Below are 15,132 nucleotides of genomic sequence, written 5' to 3' on the forward strand. Positions count from 1 at the left end.
CCAGCAACTCCCAGGAGAAAACAGAGCGGGAGGCTATAGCTAATGAAAAGAAATAATCTGTTAAAAGTCCTGGGTTTAGTGGTTTAGTAGTAGTGTGCATGGGAGGAACCCATGTTCATTATTTTCCCCATAAGGTACAAATGAAAGATGTGATAACCTCCACTCATGAATGCTGGAAAAATTTCATCTGAAATACACCAAGATTTATCCATGGACAATTAAAAACCTATAAAACAAAACCCACAGAGCCACTGGCTGCAAAATCAGAAAATTTTTTCATGCTGTGTGATATCAAAATTACTTGTATAGGAATATTATGGCTTAGTTTCTTATCCTGCTCTATGGAAAAATGGGAAAATTATGCTTGACTATGCTTGGACTCTCAATCCTTCTGTAGACTGAGCAGCAGACTGAATGAACGTGTCAAGAAATTTTTTCACCACTGTATTCATAAAATCAATATTGAGATGCAACTTATTGGTATACAGACTGAGACATACTGATTACACTTGCCATGTTATCCATTTTATTTTTTTAATGTAAATTTCTGCTGTTAGGTGAAAAAGTGAAACAGATATGTCCTTCCCATACTCACTTGAAGTTTAGCATGGTAATACTTTCTTGGCTCTTTGTACTATTTCTCATTGTCTATTCCAGCTGCCATATGCACAAGAATACATTTGCCATCTCTTTAACAGGCAGCAGATTTCATATTTTGACGATAAGGCTGGCCCATAGAGGTTGTTTAGACTTTAAGGATCTAAATGCAAATAGATTTATTCCCCTGTGACATGATTTTGTTTTTCCATTGCAACTGTGTGCCTCACCAATAAACCAAGATAAGAAACTGTTGCTTTTCTTTGTCTTCAGGGAGACATGCCAGAACTTAGCAAGTTTGTTCTTTTGAGGTTTTTTTGTCAGCAAGCATCTTTCCCCTGTTCATTCTTATCATTATGAATAGTTCCTGTTTTCCTTTTTCTCAACTGTCCTGTCTGCTATGTCTAGGAAAAACCTATCTTTGGAGGATTTTCACTGAAAAATATTCTTTCCTATTTTTCAACTCTCATTTATGGCTTCTATTCTTATTCCTTGGCAACATACATATATCAATAAATTAAAAGAAACAAAGTATACAGCTATTTAATGGTTTTGAAAAATTGAGGTTTACATTGAAGCCATTCTGAAGCCATGATTTATTCAACAAGGAAAACAGAAAAAAGCCCACTTTGTTGTGCTTTCAAGTCTTTAATTTGCACCCACAAAAGGATGATTGAATATTATCCTATTACTACTGATGCATATGATTTATCCCCATATGTCTTTAAAACCCCATGGAAAAAGTAGATGTACTAATTTATTGCTTTCTTGAGTTCTTCATTATGTTAATTGGAATTAGTCCTATTAAAAAAAAAACAAAAAAAAACAAAACAAAACTTAAACAAAAAGATGATGAATAAACTAGTCACTTTTTTTTCTTTTTTCCCCTGTGGTTAGAACACATATGTTGTCAATAAAATATTACAATATATTTTAATACACTTATTTTTGTGGAGGGATAAAAAGTTCTTTATAAACAGGGAAGAATGAAAATGCTCAGAACACATGATGATTGGAAAATTGCAGACACTTCCTCTTTTATAAAATATGCTAAAATGCTGTACTCAGTCTAACAATATTAAATTTGAAGTAAGCATTCTGTGAAATATGGGCTACAAGTTTCAATCCCTTTCTGCTGAAGGAAAGATATTAACGTAAATATTATATGGCCATAGATGCATCAGTTTTAGAATGTGATTGCAAGATCCACTGCAATTTGAATGGGACACTCTATTACAAGCTTTTCTTTAAAATTTGGGTTCTCTTTTTTTTATAATAATTCTTTAGAATATATGATAGGATGAGCTAAGTATGGAACTAGGTACTGCCTTCTGAAGGAACATAATTAGATTTTGTTACCCCCTAATGCCTCATGATCCTTTGAATGTGTTTGCAAGCTGAATAAGCTATTCTGGTAGATAAAAATCCCTGACCTCCTCCTCTCTTCCTGAAGTCTTCTGATTCCCACTCAGCATGTGACAGAAAATATAGTTTTCACATGAGTGAGTCCTGATACCATACTATGTAGCAGGTCCACATATGTCATTTTTGTCCCTTGTCTTGCCTTGTTTTGCCCTGTCACTTGTATTTATTTATTTCCCTTATTTTCCTTTCAAATTTAGCCTCCCTGAGCATACATAAAGGGTCACTCTTTTTTTACTAGACAGTGAAGTCAAGAGGGTTATAGTTACAATGGTGCATAGCAGGGAGTAGGTAGAGCAGCTCTGTGTTTTTGAAGATAATTATGATGGCCTATATCCACAGAATCTCCATGAACAGTTGTCCTATATCGTATTATCCTTATCTTATGCAGTTGACTCTTAGAGAGTGACTATGGTGGTGTAAGAATTGAGCAGAAGCATAATTTTATTTCTATTTCCAATTCTTACACCATTTGCTATTTCCATATGTAGATAGCACTGTTTGTTGGAGAAAGGGTTGAGATAAACCCAGAATGAACATTTTGGTATCTGGAAGACTTTCATGGTGAATAGCCATAGTGAGAAAGCACTCTGAGCTAACCCCTGATTCTAAAATGTTCTTGACTTTTCCTGATATATAGGGTGCAAAACTAAAGTCTGTTTTGTTCTGGTTTGGTTTTTTGTGTGTATCTAGGTAACATTTAAGAATGAGTTTCCACCTTGAGATGCATTCCTTGTGTTTGGGAAATGCCATAACTATTTTTTTTTTCTGATGGAAATGTGTTTATGTTCGAATTGTGGTACTTAACTTGTAATAGATTTATTTAGTTATTTGAAGGTGACAGGACAAAGTTGCACACCAAAAAGGTGTTAAAATATAACAGTATTGAAAATTTGAAAAGAGAAAGATTTGAGTAGTGTCAAACTCGTTCAAAAACAATTTGCGCTTTTATAAGTCTCTGTTTCCCCTTGACACTTTTTGAGGTATCATTTCTTGCTGATATAATTTCTTTCTTATTATTAATTTCCAGAGAAAAGCATGCTGGCAGTGTGAAGCTGTGGAAATTGTGGAATGTCTCTCTTTCTGCATTAATTGCTGCTTACAGATACATATACCACACATACTTTACAGGGCCTTTTCTCTGTGTGCCACGGGGAAATTTCAATATAACAGTAAAAACTGGCTTGTTTTTCTGTTTGTATTTTTGATCAGAACTACAAAGGTCTCTCTTGCTTTGCTTCCAGAGATGCATTGAAGGGATCCCCCGTGTGTAGACTGTGTGAGACCAAAATTCTTTCAAATTCATACTCTTGGGCCTCCATAGTAATGATAATAGACATTGAAGTCTCTACTTACATCTAAAGGGTATTTATATGCGCTGCATGAAATAGTAACTACATCTGTCCAACTTGCTTTGCTTTGTACAAAAGTATTTTTTGAAAGATAACTACCCCGAGGTTACTTAGAAATTACTCTTACATTACAGAATTTTATTTTCTCCCTTGGTCTTTCTATGCTGTTAATAAACGGCACAAATGAAGTTAACACTCTAATGGAAAGCTTGAGAAATTGTTATGATAACAGGCTAACATTAATTAAAAGTAAAATAATGGTCCTCAGCTAGTTGGGCTATTCTAAATATTATCTCCTGGTTTTAGGCCAGATTCCAATACAGTTTTCAAGTTCATTGTTTTTCCAACTGTTGTCTTAAGGAAAAATTGTTTAATCTTCTTCCATAGCTTTTCTGGACCATTGGTATACGCATTGTCTCTTACTGAATTTTGCTGTTAAAAATCTTGTATTGTTAGGAGAATGGCTAAAACCCATTATGCAATGTTATTTGGTGGCTTACATACATTCCTGGCCACTTCTCTAGATTCCAGTTTCCTGGATACTAGTTAATTTTTTTTTCATCCACTTGGAAACTAGTCTTCTTTTGTGGAAATACTATGCAAATTAGGTTTCACATAATTCAAATTAATTTTGGAAGGAACAGGACTAGTTAGAACATCAGTAAGTTCTAATAAAGTTTGTATTTAGATGAGAGTGTTCACGATGTATACTGGTACCAATTAGCTGCATTAATTGATAGCTGAATTCCAAAAAGTGGCAAAATATGTAGAGCATCCATCTAGCATTTATCTAACTGACCATCTTTTCTATAGAACTTGATTAGGCTGAATGACTGAGTGAGCTTAAATGATATTGTTTGGAGCACACTGCAAAACTGTATGTTTAAATGTAATTTTTGGATTTAAGAAAAAAGTTCAGGAGTCAAATTTTAGCAAACTCTTTGTTACACTAAACCATATGTTTTGGAAAGAAGCTGAAAATTGATTTTCCTATATTTTCCTGCAGCAGGATACCATTTGTATCAGTCACAGAACCAGTTTTCAGGAGACAGATTTATGGCAAACTGGTTTATGACATGTCCCTTCCACTTATTCTTTTTCTCTTACATCCTACTCACATTCCAGTCCTGTGCTGGAAAATAAACTTATTCTATTCCACTGGGTTACAATCTTCCCCGTGTACCAAATGCACCCTCAGTAGGATAAACAAGTTCTCAAATTGTATATGAGGTTCCCATTTGCCACATTAATAGATGCCTTTCTAAAGTAATTAAATAAACAAATACAAATAAGTAGTAAACATGAATAATTAATAGGCAAAATGTAATGTTTCATTTCAACTTAAAGCTAATTAAATGTCTTGCAGTCAGTGTTCTTAGAATGGCATAACACTGGAGAAAAAATTATATTAATCATTCAGCAGTTATTTCTGTTATAAACTAATTAATTTGTTTTCTGTCTTTGTGCAATTTGTAAAAGCATCTAGAAGCTACAGTCTTAACTAAAAATATTCAGAGCTTAAATCTTCTACGACAGTTCACAGAAAAAAAATGTTTCTGTACTCTTTTTGATTAAAATAAAACTTTTATCTAGACAAAGGTAAATAATTTATTCACCCAAAATAAAAGAACAATCAAAATCTTGTGATACCAGCTGAAAAATAAATCTGTGTAAGCTTGTAAGGCTGTGTTGAGTTACCCATAATGACTTTATATGTGGGTGAAACACGACTGATCATTTTCTGGGATTTTAATTTTGGTTTAGGATTTATTTGATTTTAGGATTTCAATCAGTACAGTGCCTAGACAAGATCATGGGATTTAGCACCCAAGCCTATTGGTCCATGGAAAATCTCTCATTTACTTCACCAGTATATGCTTGTATCCATTAATATTTCTTATATATCATAAGAAGAATAGTTGATTGCACTGGCAGAGAAATACTGGGCTCTAATCCTGGTATAGATTCCTGATGCCTGAACAGAGTCCATTAATCAAATGAGTGTTAGAAAAGATGATTATTCATATGAAATTGACAGAGACTTTATACAGAGACAGTAAATATAGTCCCCATGCTTTCAACAAGGTGAGTTGAGTTTATGTGGAAAAACCAAATAGTAGATAAAAATCCCTCACTTAAAAATTCATATTCAATTTTATTCAATTCATATTATCGTGATAAACAGAATCATTTAACAAGCAATTTGGAAACTTGCATATTATGTATATGCCATATTTAGAAACAAATATCAACCATATTCTGAGAAATCATTAAAGAACCATGGTTAACATGGCAGACTCTCAATGCAGGGTATGAAAGCTGACTTTCAGCAGTTTATAGTGACAATGCTGATCTTAGAAGCATAGAACTGTTTGGGTTGAAAGGGACCTCAAACATCATCAACTGGACCAGGTTGTTCAAACACCCATTGAACCAGCCTTGAATACTTCCAGGCAGGGCTTTGTCTGGGCAACCTCTCCCAGTGTCTCACCACCCTCATAGTAAAAAATTTCTTCCTTATATCTAATTTAAGTGTGCCTTCTTTCAGTTTGAAGCCATGGCCCTTGTCCTATCACTACTTGCCCTTGTAAAAAGTCCCTCCCCATCTCTCTTGTGAGGTCCCCCTTAGCTACTGGAAAACTGCTATAATGTTCTTCAAGGAGCTCTCTTTTCTGCAGGCTGAACAGGCCCATCTCACTCAACCTCTCTTCAATAGAAGAGGTGCTCCAGCTGTCTCATCAGCTTGGTGGCCCTGATCTGGATGAGGCCCTGATCTCCAACAGGTCCATGTCTTTCCTGTGTTTGGCACTCTGGAGCTGGAAGCAGCACTCCAGGTGGGGTATCCTCAGAGTAGAGCAGAGTAGAGTAGAGTAGAGTAGAGTAGAGTAGAGTAGAGTAGAGTAGAGCAGAGTGGAGTAGACCAGGAGAATCACCTCCTTAAACCTGCTGGCCACTCCTCTTTTGGTGCAGCCCAGGATATGGTTGGCTTTCTGGGCTGCGAATATGAGCTGCCAGATCATGCCAAGCTTCTCATCTACCAACACACTCAATCTTTTCCTGGCCTGTATTTGTACTTGAGATTGCCCAAGCCCATGTGCAGGACCCTACACTTGAATCTGTTGAACTTCATGAGGGTTGTATTGGCCTACCTCTCAAGCCTGTCAAAGTCCCTCTGATGGCATCCCTTTCCTTCAGTGCATCGACTGTACCACTCAGCTTGATGATGTTGGAAAATTTGCAGAGGATGCACTTGATACCACTGCCTGTGCTACTGGCAAAGATTTTGAAAAGTGGGAGTCCCAATGATAACCCCTGAGGTATTCTTTTTGTCACTGCTTTCCCCTTTGACCACAATTCTTTGAGAGTGACCATCCAGACACGTCTTCATCCACCAAATTGCCCATTTGTCAAATACATGTCTCTCCAATTTAGAGATAAAGATGTTGTGGGCAACAGTATCAAATGCTTTGTACAAGTCCAGGTAGATGATGTCAGTCACTCTTCCCTCATCCAACACTGCTGTTACCCCATCATAGAAGGCCAATAAGTTTTTCAGGTAAAATTTCCCCTTAGTGAAGCCATTCTGGGTGTGAGCAACCACCACCTTGTTTTCCATATGCTTTTGCGTACTTTTCAGAAGGATCTGCTCCATGATCATGCAAAGCACAGAGATGACACTCACTGGCTTGTAGTCTTCTCTTTTCTCTTTTTAAAAATGGGAGTTGTTTCCTCTTTTGTGGTCAGTGGGAACTTCACCAGAATGCTAAATGTCTCAAATATGATGGAGAGTGGTTCATCTATCTCTTTCAACAATTCCCTCAGGATCTGTGGGTGTATATGACCAGGACCCATGGAACTGTGGAACCTTCAGGCTCCTTAAATGGTCTCAAACATGATCTTCTCCTACAATGTTCTTCATTCTCCCAGTGCCTTCTTTTCCTTCTGCAACTTGAGTAGTGTGGTTGGAGCACTTGACAGGGAAGATTGAGGAGAAAAAGTCATTGAGTACCTCAGTCTTCTCCCTGTTACAGATAAACAGGTTTCCTACTTTTTTCCAAAGTGTTCCCACATTTTCCCTAGTCGTCCTTTTATCACCAAGTTACCTATTGAAATTTTTCTTGCTGACCTTAATATTCCTGGCCAAGTTTGATTCTGTCAGGGCTTGCCCGATCCCTGGCTGCTCAGACAATTTCTCTCCATTCCTCCCAGGTGTAAGGACTTAAAAGGTCACAGTTTTCTGTCTCAAATCACAATTGTGTCTCTAAAACATTGTTACCACGGAATAATTCCCACTGTGGAAAACTGTGCAAAGAAGCAACTGCTCATCTGTGACCAGTGAAGCCCTTACCCCCTGCTGAATATTCCTCTAAGGATACCTGAAACTTGGACTGTAAATTAAGCCACTGTGATAAGATAAAGGTGGTACTATTGTCCAAGTGTTATCTCAAGCCTATGGGGAGGTAAAGCTGGGAGAGAAGAATTTATCATTGATCATGGATACAAAGAATCCACAAGGAAAACAAACCCAACAACTGTGCTGAAATAATTTCAGGTAAAAGGTGATTATATCAGGGGAAGCTTGAGGCTCACTGACTCAAGAAACCCCCTGACTCAAAAGGACTAACTAGCATCAGAAGCGGCAGAATCTTTTAACCAATAGAATAAGAGAAGTGTGTAGCCAATAAATATTAATTCATTTTTGTGCAAAAATATATAAATAGTGAAAAGTTTTGAATGACCTTGTGGCCCACAGCACCAAGAAGCCCAGGATGAAAAACAACCAATAGGATGCCTCTTGATCCGTGGGTGGTGGCAATCTGCAGCTTAATCTGTCTCTCTCTTCACATCCCTCTCTTTTCTGTTTCTTTCTGTCTCTCTACCTGACATTTTATTGTTAGATAAAGTCCATACTATTGACTTGGGTATATGGTCTCATCTGCAACTTAATTCGGGTAGAAGCATCTCTCAGTAGTCAGATTTTAACACCAGGCTACCTGTCTCTGCTTCCATTCTCTAAAGGCTTCCTCTTTCTTTGAGTCTTTCCAGGATTTCCTTGTTCATATATGCAGACCTCCTGGTGTTTTTGCCAGACTTCCTCTTTGCCAGCATGTATCATTTCTGAGGTTGGAGGGGGTGACTCTTGAATATCAACTGGCTTTCTTGAGCCTCTCTTCCCTCCAGGGCTTTATTCCATGATACTCTACCAAGGTGACTCCTGAAGAGGCTCAAGTCTGCTTTTCTGAAGTCCAGCACAGTGAGTTTGCTGTTAGACCTCCTTTCTGCCTTAAGAATCATGGACACCACCATTTTCTTCAGCCGAGGCTGCCCTTAAGCTTCACATTAGCCACAAATCCCTCCTGGTAGCTGAGGATAAGCTCCAGCATAGTATCTCTCCTCAGGGGCTTCTCTATCACTTGGAAGGAAGCTGTTATCTGTGCATTCCAAAATGTGCTGTATCATTTGTGTCCTGCTGTGTTCTTCCTTCAGCAGATATTGGTGTGGTTAAAATTCCACATGAAGTCAGGGCTTATGAACATGAGGCTGCTCTTATCTCTCTATACCACATATACTCAGTGTTTCTGACTGGGCAGCCTATAGAAGAGCCCCACTATAAAGTTCCATGTCCCTGCTCTCCCTTTAATGCTGACCCATTAGCTCTGGTTCAGCTCCTTGTCTATCCTCAGGCAGAGCTCCATCAACTCCATCTGATCATTGGCATAGAGATAATTCCTCCTCATCTTCCCTGCCTGACCTTCCTAGGGTCTGTATCCTTCTGTTTCAACACTCCAACCATAGGAGTGGCTATGGCTCAGTGATGCCAGTAAGATCATTGACCTACAGGTGTGCCCATGTCTCTAACTCCACTTATTTAGTTCCAGAAAGTAAATTTTGTTGGTTTTTGGTTCATATATATTTTCTATAAGTTCATTTTATTGGATAAAACAATTGCAATGTACTTTCTTTACAGTATTTGTTTTACTTACAAGCACCCAGCATTAAGAGTGGAAGTAGAAACTCACCCAAATCCCTAGGAAGGAGTCATGGTGTTCACAGTCTGGATTTTCATGGCCAGATGGTCATAAAACTAACTGATTTTGCACACCTGTATTTCAGTTTATTAACTGAGACCTGTTCATAACAGTATCAAAACAAAATTGCTCCCCAAACAGCAGAACTAATGAAGCTTTGTTTTCTACAGATGTTCTTAGGTACCAAAGACACCGTGCAATGTCACTGATATTAGACCAGTCTTTTCACCCTTTGTGGAAAACATACTTTCCTGTGGTCTCTAAATAGGACCTAGTAACCACTGGTCACTTCCACAAATCCAGCAATTTCAGTGCCACTCCCCAGGTGTTTTTCTACTCTGTCTTTCTTTGCATCTAGTTGGTCAAGTAAATGCCATGTCCTTGATGTAAAGCTATTTTCCAGTTACCTGGCCTGGTAAATCTGTCCTGGCTGCCTACATAGTAGCAGTGAAATTAATGAGGATTACAAATGACCTCACAATTTAGCAGTTCCCACATAGAAGCATTACAGTGATGTCTCTTTTTGGCATCAGTTTTCATGCAGCTTGTAGAGAGGAATAATATTTTGTAAACTTCTGCCCCTTTTTTTTTCTACTGTGATTAGGTACTGGGTTCAAACATTAAAATAAGTCTAGTAGACAAACATATATTTTTATGAATTTAGAAGTTGCTTTTCCTTAACAACATGGATGGCAAATGCAAATGATTAACATTTTTAAATTTCTTGAACTTTATATCCTCCACTTAAAATTTGTTATACTGATCTGTCACAGAAAAAATTTTGTAAATATTTTATTTCTTTGCCTCACAGTTGGAAACTGTAGAATAATCAATTCCAAAGCCTAAGCAACTTAATTTTACCCTTAAATAAGGACTAGGAGTAATTGACTCAAAGCCTTCCATTCTGTTAGGTATTTTTGTTTTGATTTTGCTCTGATTTTGTTAGCTTGTTTTTTTGTTCGTTTTTTTTTGTTTTAAATTAAATAACACATTACTGATTTATTTTAGCATTTCACATATAAAATCTGTTCTATTATGGAGGGCCAGTATATAATTTATGTTCTGTTTTCAGTATGATATCTAGGATATGTAACTTTCTGTACTAGGAACATAATTCTTAATTTATTAAAAGGGACTACTGCAGCAAAACCTATCAAAATCTAGGAAAAAAAAAAGTATATATAATCTGTTACCCATTGGTGCATATGAATATTGTTGTTATACCGAAAATTTGTTTCTGAAACAGACCTGAATACAACTTCACAAACCTTATAAATATATGCACTCGCCCCCCTTAATTTTTGATTCTCATATGAAGCAGATTTATAGTATCACTTAAAGTAGTCAGATTTGAGCTATTTTGAATGAAGAGACACATGATGACTCTAGAAAGCCTAATGGTTGCTTATTAGTGTTTGCTCATAGTCATTTTTTAATGGTTTTCTGAACTGGGGAAAAATGATGGCGAGTAAAATGCTGTTCTTCACTCGATTACCTCGTGAGCCCATAGAGTGACAGAGGTCAAAACAGTATCCTGATCCATACACAGATAGCTACAGAACAAAATGACTCATGTCTATACTATTAAATTATCTTTTTTTTTTTTAAACAGAGTGACTGAAAACATATTGCTAATAACTTTTTTTTAAGGCTTTTATTTCTAAGAGCAACCTCTAGAAGGTGTAATATTGAGCATCATCTTTATATTGTACCCCCCTTCTTTCTTAAATCATAATTTCACTTTCTTAAGAGGATAATAAATATAGTTAAGGCAAACATCCTTCATTCTAAAGATTTCCACTAGAAGAGATTGGCAGAGGTGATATTGGCTCATCCAAAGGTCAGCAATAATTTCCCAAAGCTACTGCTATTTTAATTTCATAAGTGTTGCCACTTTCATTTTACAGAATTTTGTCAAACAGGCACCCCGTAATGATTTATTCTTCCAACAAGTTTTCTAGTGTTGAGATCTTTCAGTCATCATATATTTCAAGACTGTTTTATTTTAATCCACTGGGGAAATGTTGTAATGCATATCTGAACATATAATGGATATGCAATGCATATCCAGTAACAATCAGTTTGCATTTTTTGAATTCTTTGAAAGAATACTTAATTTCTGTTTTGAAAGTTACTTTTAAAGGGATATACACTCACAGAACAATTTAGGTTGGAAGTGACCTTTAAAAGTCATCTAGTCCAACTCCCCTGCAGTGTGCAGGGACATCTTCAACCAGATGAGGTTGTTCAGAGCCTCATCCAGCCTGACCTTGAGTGTTTCCATAGACAGGGTATCTACCACCTCTCTGGGGCACCTGTTCCAGTGTTTTATCACCCTCATTGTACAAAAAATTCTTATTTATACCTCATCTAAATCTGTCCGTTTCTAGTTTAAAACCAAACCCTCTTTTTCTGTTGCAGGAGGGCCTACTAAAAAAGCCTGTCCTCAAGTACTTTTAGCCTGTGCTGACTCCACAAATGCAATCAGGAATTTTTTGCAAGGATGCAAATCACAATGGTTCTCAGTAATGACATGAGCATGTTGATAACTTCAAAACATAGAAAAAACAGATTTTCTTTACTTGGAGACAGTACCTGGGATTGTTTCATTTCCTAGTATAGATTGGACACCAATGTCCAATCAGAATTTTAAGCTGCTGGTCTCACCAACCCATTATAAATAAATTTGCAAAAGGATGTATTTTCCACCATGTGCTCTTGTGCTTCCTTTCGTACAGCTTAATATTTTCTTGAATCTGAAGAAAGCTTTGGCCAGTTACCCTTCATTAATGACTCAGTATAAATTAACATAGCTAGAAGTGTATAAAACAGATTTTTCAAAAACGATGCAGAAGATATTTTGATCCTTTTATCTCTTCCTGGAGAGTTTTAGTGCTCTCAGAAATAAGTGGCCTAGGCACACTTCTAAATGGGGATAGGAATTCCTAGATCAGTATGGATATATCAATTTTACATTTAATTGTTGCTCTGATCTACTATTTTCAGTAAAGTTTTCACCAGAAAACCCCATGAACAGGGTTCGGAGAAAAACTTTGTAAACCATCTGCAATATCAAACTGTTTCAAGGCAGTATTTTCTGCCTAGTTTCTTGAAGGTGCATGCAGACAAGTTGTCTCTGAATATTTATAAATATCTCCTAATAACTTTAGCATCTGTTGGTCATTTCAGTTAAATCTTCCTGAGAGTAGAGTTGTCAAGGGTATTCTATTACTATTAATGTAGTAAAAATTGCTGAGAAGACATACATTAGTAAAGAAAAAGCAAATGTAAATCTGGCCTGCATTTCCTCCAGAATGAAATAAACAGCTACCTAATAAATAAACTTGAAGCTTTGAACCCAGTATTTTTTTCTGTTAAATGAGAAATGGAAGGGAGGAACAAAAGGACTTCAAAGACATGACAGGAAATAGGAGAAATGGAGAAATTATTAGAACACAATCAAATAAAAATTTGAATTTAATTATCTCCGCTTTTCCTGCAACAATTACCTTTACTTAGCCATGTCATTATAATAGCAGCAGTGGATGAGAAAGTGATAACAACAAGAGAAAGGTGCTAATATAAAGTTCATGGTTTAAATGCCTTTAAATATAAGGGTAAGAAAGTTTTTGAGCAGCTGACTTAGCAGGGGCTGCTGACAGGCAGTCTAGGTGCCAAAGACAGCCCAGAGAGATTTGTCTGAGGCAGATTTTTAAATGAAAACAGGAGTTACAACAGTGAAGCATGATATCTGGAGAGTGGCATCTATGAGAAATAATTGTTTTTTCTAATTTCCAGGAGGTCCAAACTCAGCAAAAAATCTCTGGGATCTGCTGCTTAACCCAGAGACAAAATACAGAAATTAAGATACTTGAACTCTTTTTCCTCTGAGAGGAGGCATCCTCAGGATGCCACTGCATTCAATCTCCAATTTGAGGATGAAAAAATGCAGCCTGATGCAGCAACCTTGAAAGATTGCTGACACTCTGTTGTAGCTATTACTTTGGATGCAATCTAAATTAAAAGTTGCTGTTTCTCTTTTCTGAGTGGTTCTAACTTTTCGGAAACATGCATTTCTTATTTTTCCATAAGAGAATAGAAAATCCAGAGGTAAAAAGATAAGCTTATGAAATGAGCTCTTATTTTTTTGTTGCATTTTACTTTGGGGTTTTGGGGGGTGGGTTTCAGGTCACCATTATAATGAAAACCATTGAAATTGAATCAAAACCAGGCTTAGACTTTGATTTATCCTGAAATTTAATCTGCTACTTGATGCCATTAATTTTGTATAGTTATACTCAAGAAACTTAAATAATTGCCTGGCACCTTAGCTTTGAAACCTTGTGGTAAGTCAAGGGAATAATAATTTTAAATATACTACCCTGGAATATATGAGAGCTACAGCAGATGGTTAAATGGACAGATAGACAGAGAGAGGGAGCATTACCTATCACCAAAATAGCTGGTGAAGAAAGGAAGCTATGAAAGACTATGCCTCTCCTCAACATATAAGCTTTACAGAAGAATACACATTTCTACTTTCCCTGCCCTTAATACCTAAGAATAGAAACTATTAGCAGAGATTATAGCAGTGGACATGTGCCAAAGTAATCACACTTTTCATTTTTAGAGGTGTCGATAAAATAAAAAATACTCTATTTATGCGGAAGATGCTCTCTTTTTAAGGAGGCATAAAAGTAATACATAAACATGCATCAACATATATATATATAGTAAACGTAGGCAGAATTTCCTTCCTCTGATCTGCATTGCAGATATCCTATCTACACGGGGAAATTGTGCTGCATATTCTGTAGTCATTTTGCATACAGAATAGTCTGACAAAATTTGCATTAGAGTTCCACAATTTATATGATGAGAGTATTTTTTTCCTAGATATCTAAAGTGGTAGTGTTTTGCTTGCATAGAAACACTGGGGGTTTTAGGCAACTTATTTATTTATGCATGCATTTATTCTTTCATTTCTTAATTGTAACATTTCTAAGATATGAGGTCTCATCAGTTTAAACTCTCAGGATTTGATCATCAAAAGAAACCTTATTCATTCTGATTCATTAAAAATGAAAAATAATATAAATTTTGCCACGTACCTCAATGATGATTTGCTCTATATTTGAAAGTTTGCAGAATCATGACCTTAGATTCTAATGCATCTTTTACCCCACGTTTTGAAGCTAAATAAAAAATACAGAAGAGATCTGCGAGATCTTTGTTTCCTTGTGACACTGATAATAAGGCATTGTAATTTCATATAGAATTTGATTACATTACTGAGGATTAATAATCTTCTTTATCTACACAGCAACACTTTAAATACCTAAATAAATGATTACACATTAGCATATTCATTAAAAAACAAGAATGTATTAATGTCAATTGATTTCAGAGAAAGGTTACTGATTATTTAAACACTAAGTGTTCCAGTTAAATACTGGTGCAACCCTCGTGTATATAAAAAACTTTGCACCAATTATGAATAATCTTAGTACAGGCAGAAGATTTGACACTCTTAATATTTTGATGTCTTCAAGAATCACCGGGCAAATAATCCTTTTTACTTTAAGGGAAATTGCAACACAATCCAGTTAAATAAGAAATAAAGGCCTGCATTTTAGGAGGCCTTTAGGATATTGGTTTGAATACTTATTGTCTTAGAGTCACTTTGAAAAATCTAGAAAGCCACAATTTATAGTATAGAATGAATGCAGAAG

At 36.2% G+C, this 15,132-nt stretch overlaps 1 long non-coding RNA gene across 1 annotated transcript in view; it reads right to left on the reverse strand.

The window, feature by feature from the left end:
* Window positions 1-14,641, reverse strand: part of LOC148225325 (uncharacterized) — a 46,815-nt gene extending 32,174 nt beyond the window's left edge. Inside the window, exon 1 of the long non-coding RNA XR_015801510.1 lies at window positions 14,512-14,641. This is a non-coding gene — a long non-coding RNA (uncharacterized LOC148225325). The remainder of the gene's footprint in view (window positions 1-14,511) is intronic.
* Between the last annotated feature and the right edge of the window lie 491 nt (window positions 14,642-15,132).

Source organism: Sturnus vulgaris, chromosome 1 (genome assembly GCF_052056855.1).
Source record: "Sturnus vulgaris isolate bStuVul1 chromosome 1, bStuVul1.hap1, whole genome shotgun sequence".
In the NCBI taxonomy this organism is placed as follows: domain Eukaryota; kingdom Metazoa; phylum Chordata; class Aves; order Passeriformes; family Sturnidae; genus Sturnus; species Sturnus vulgaris.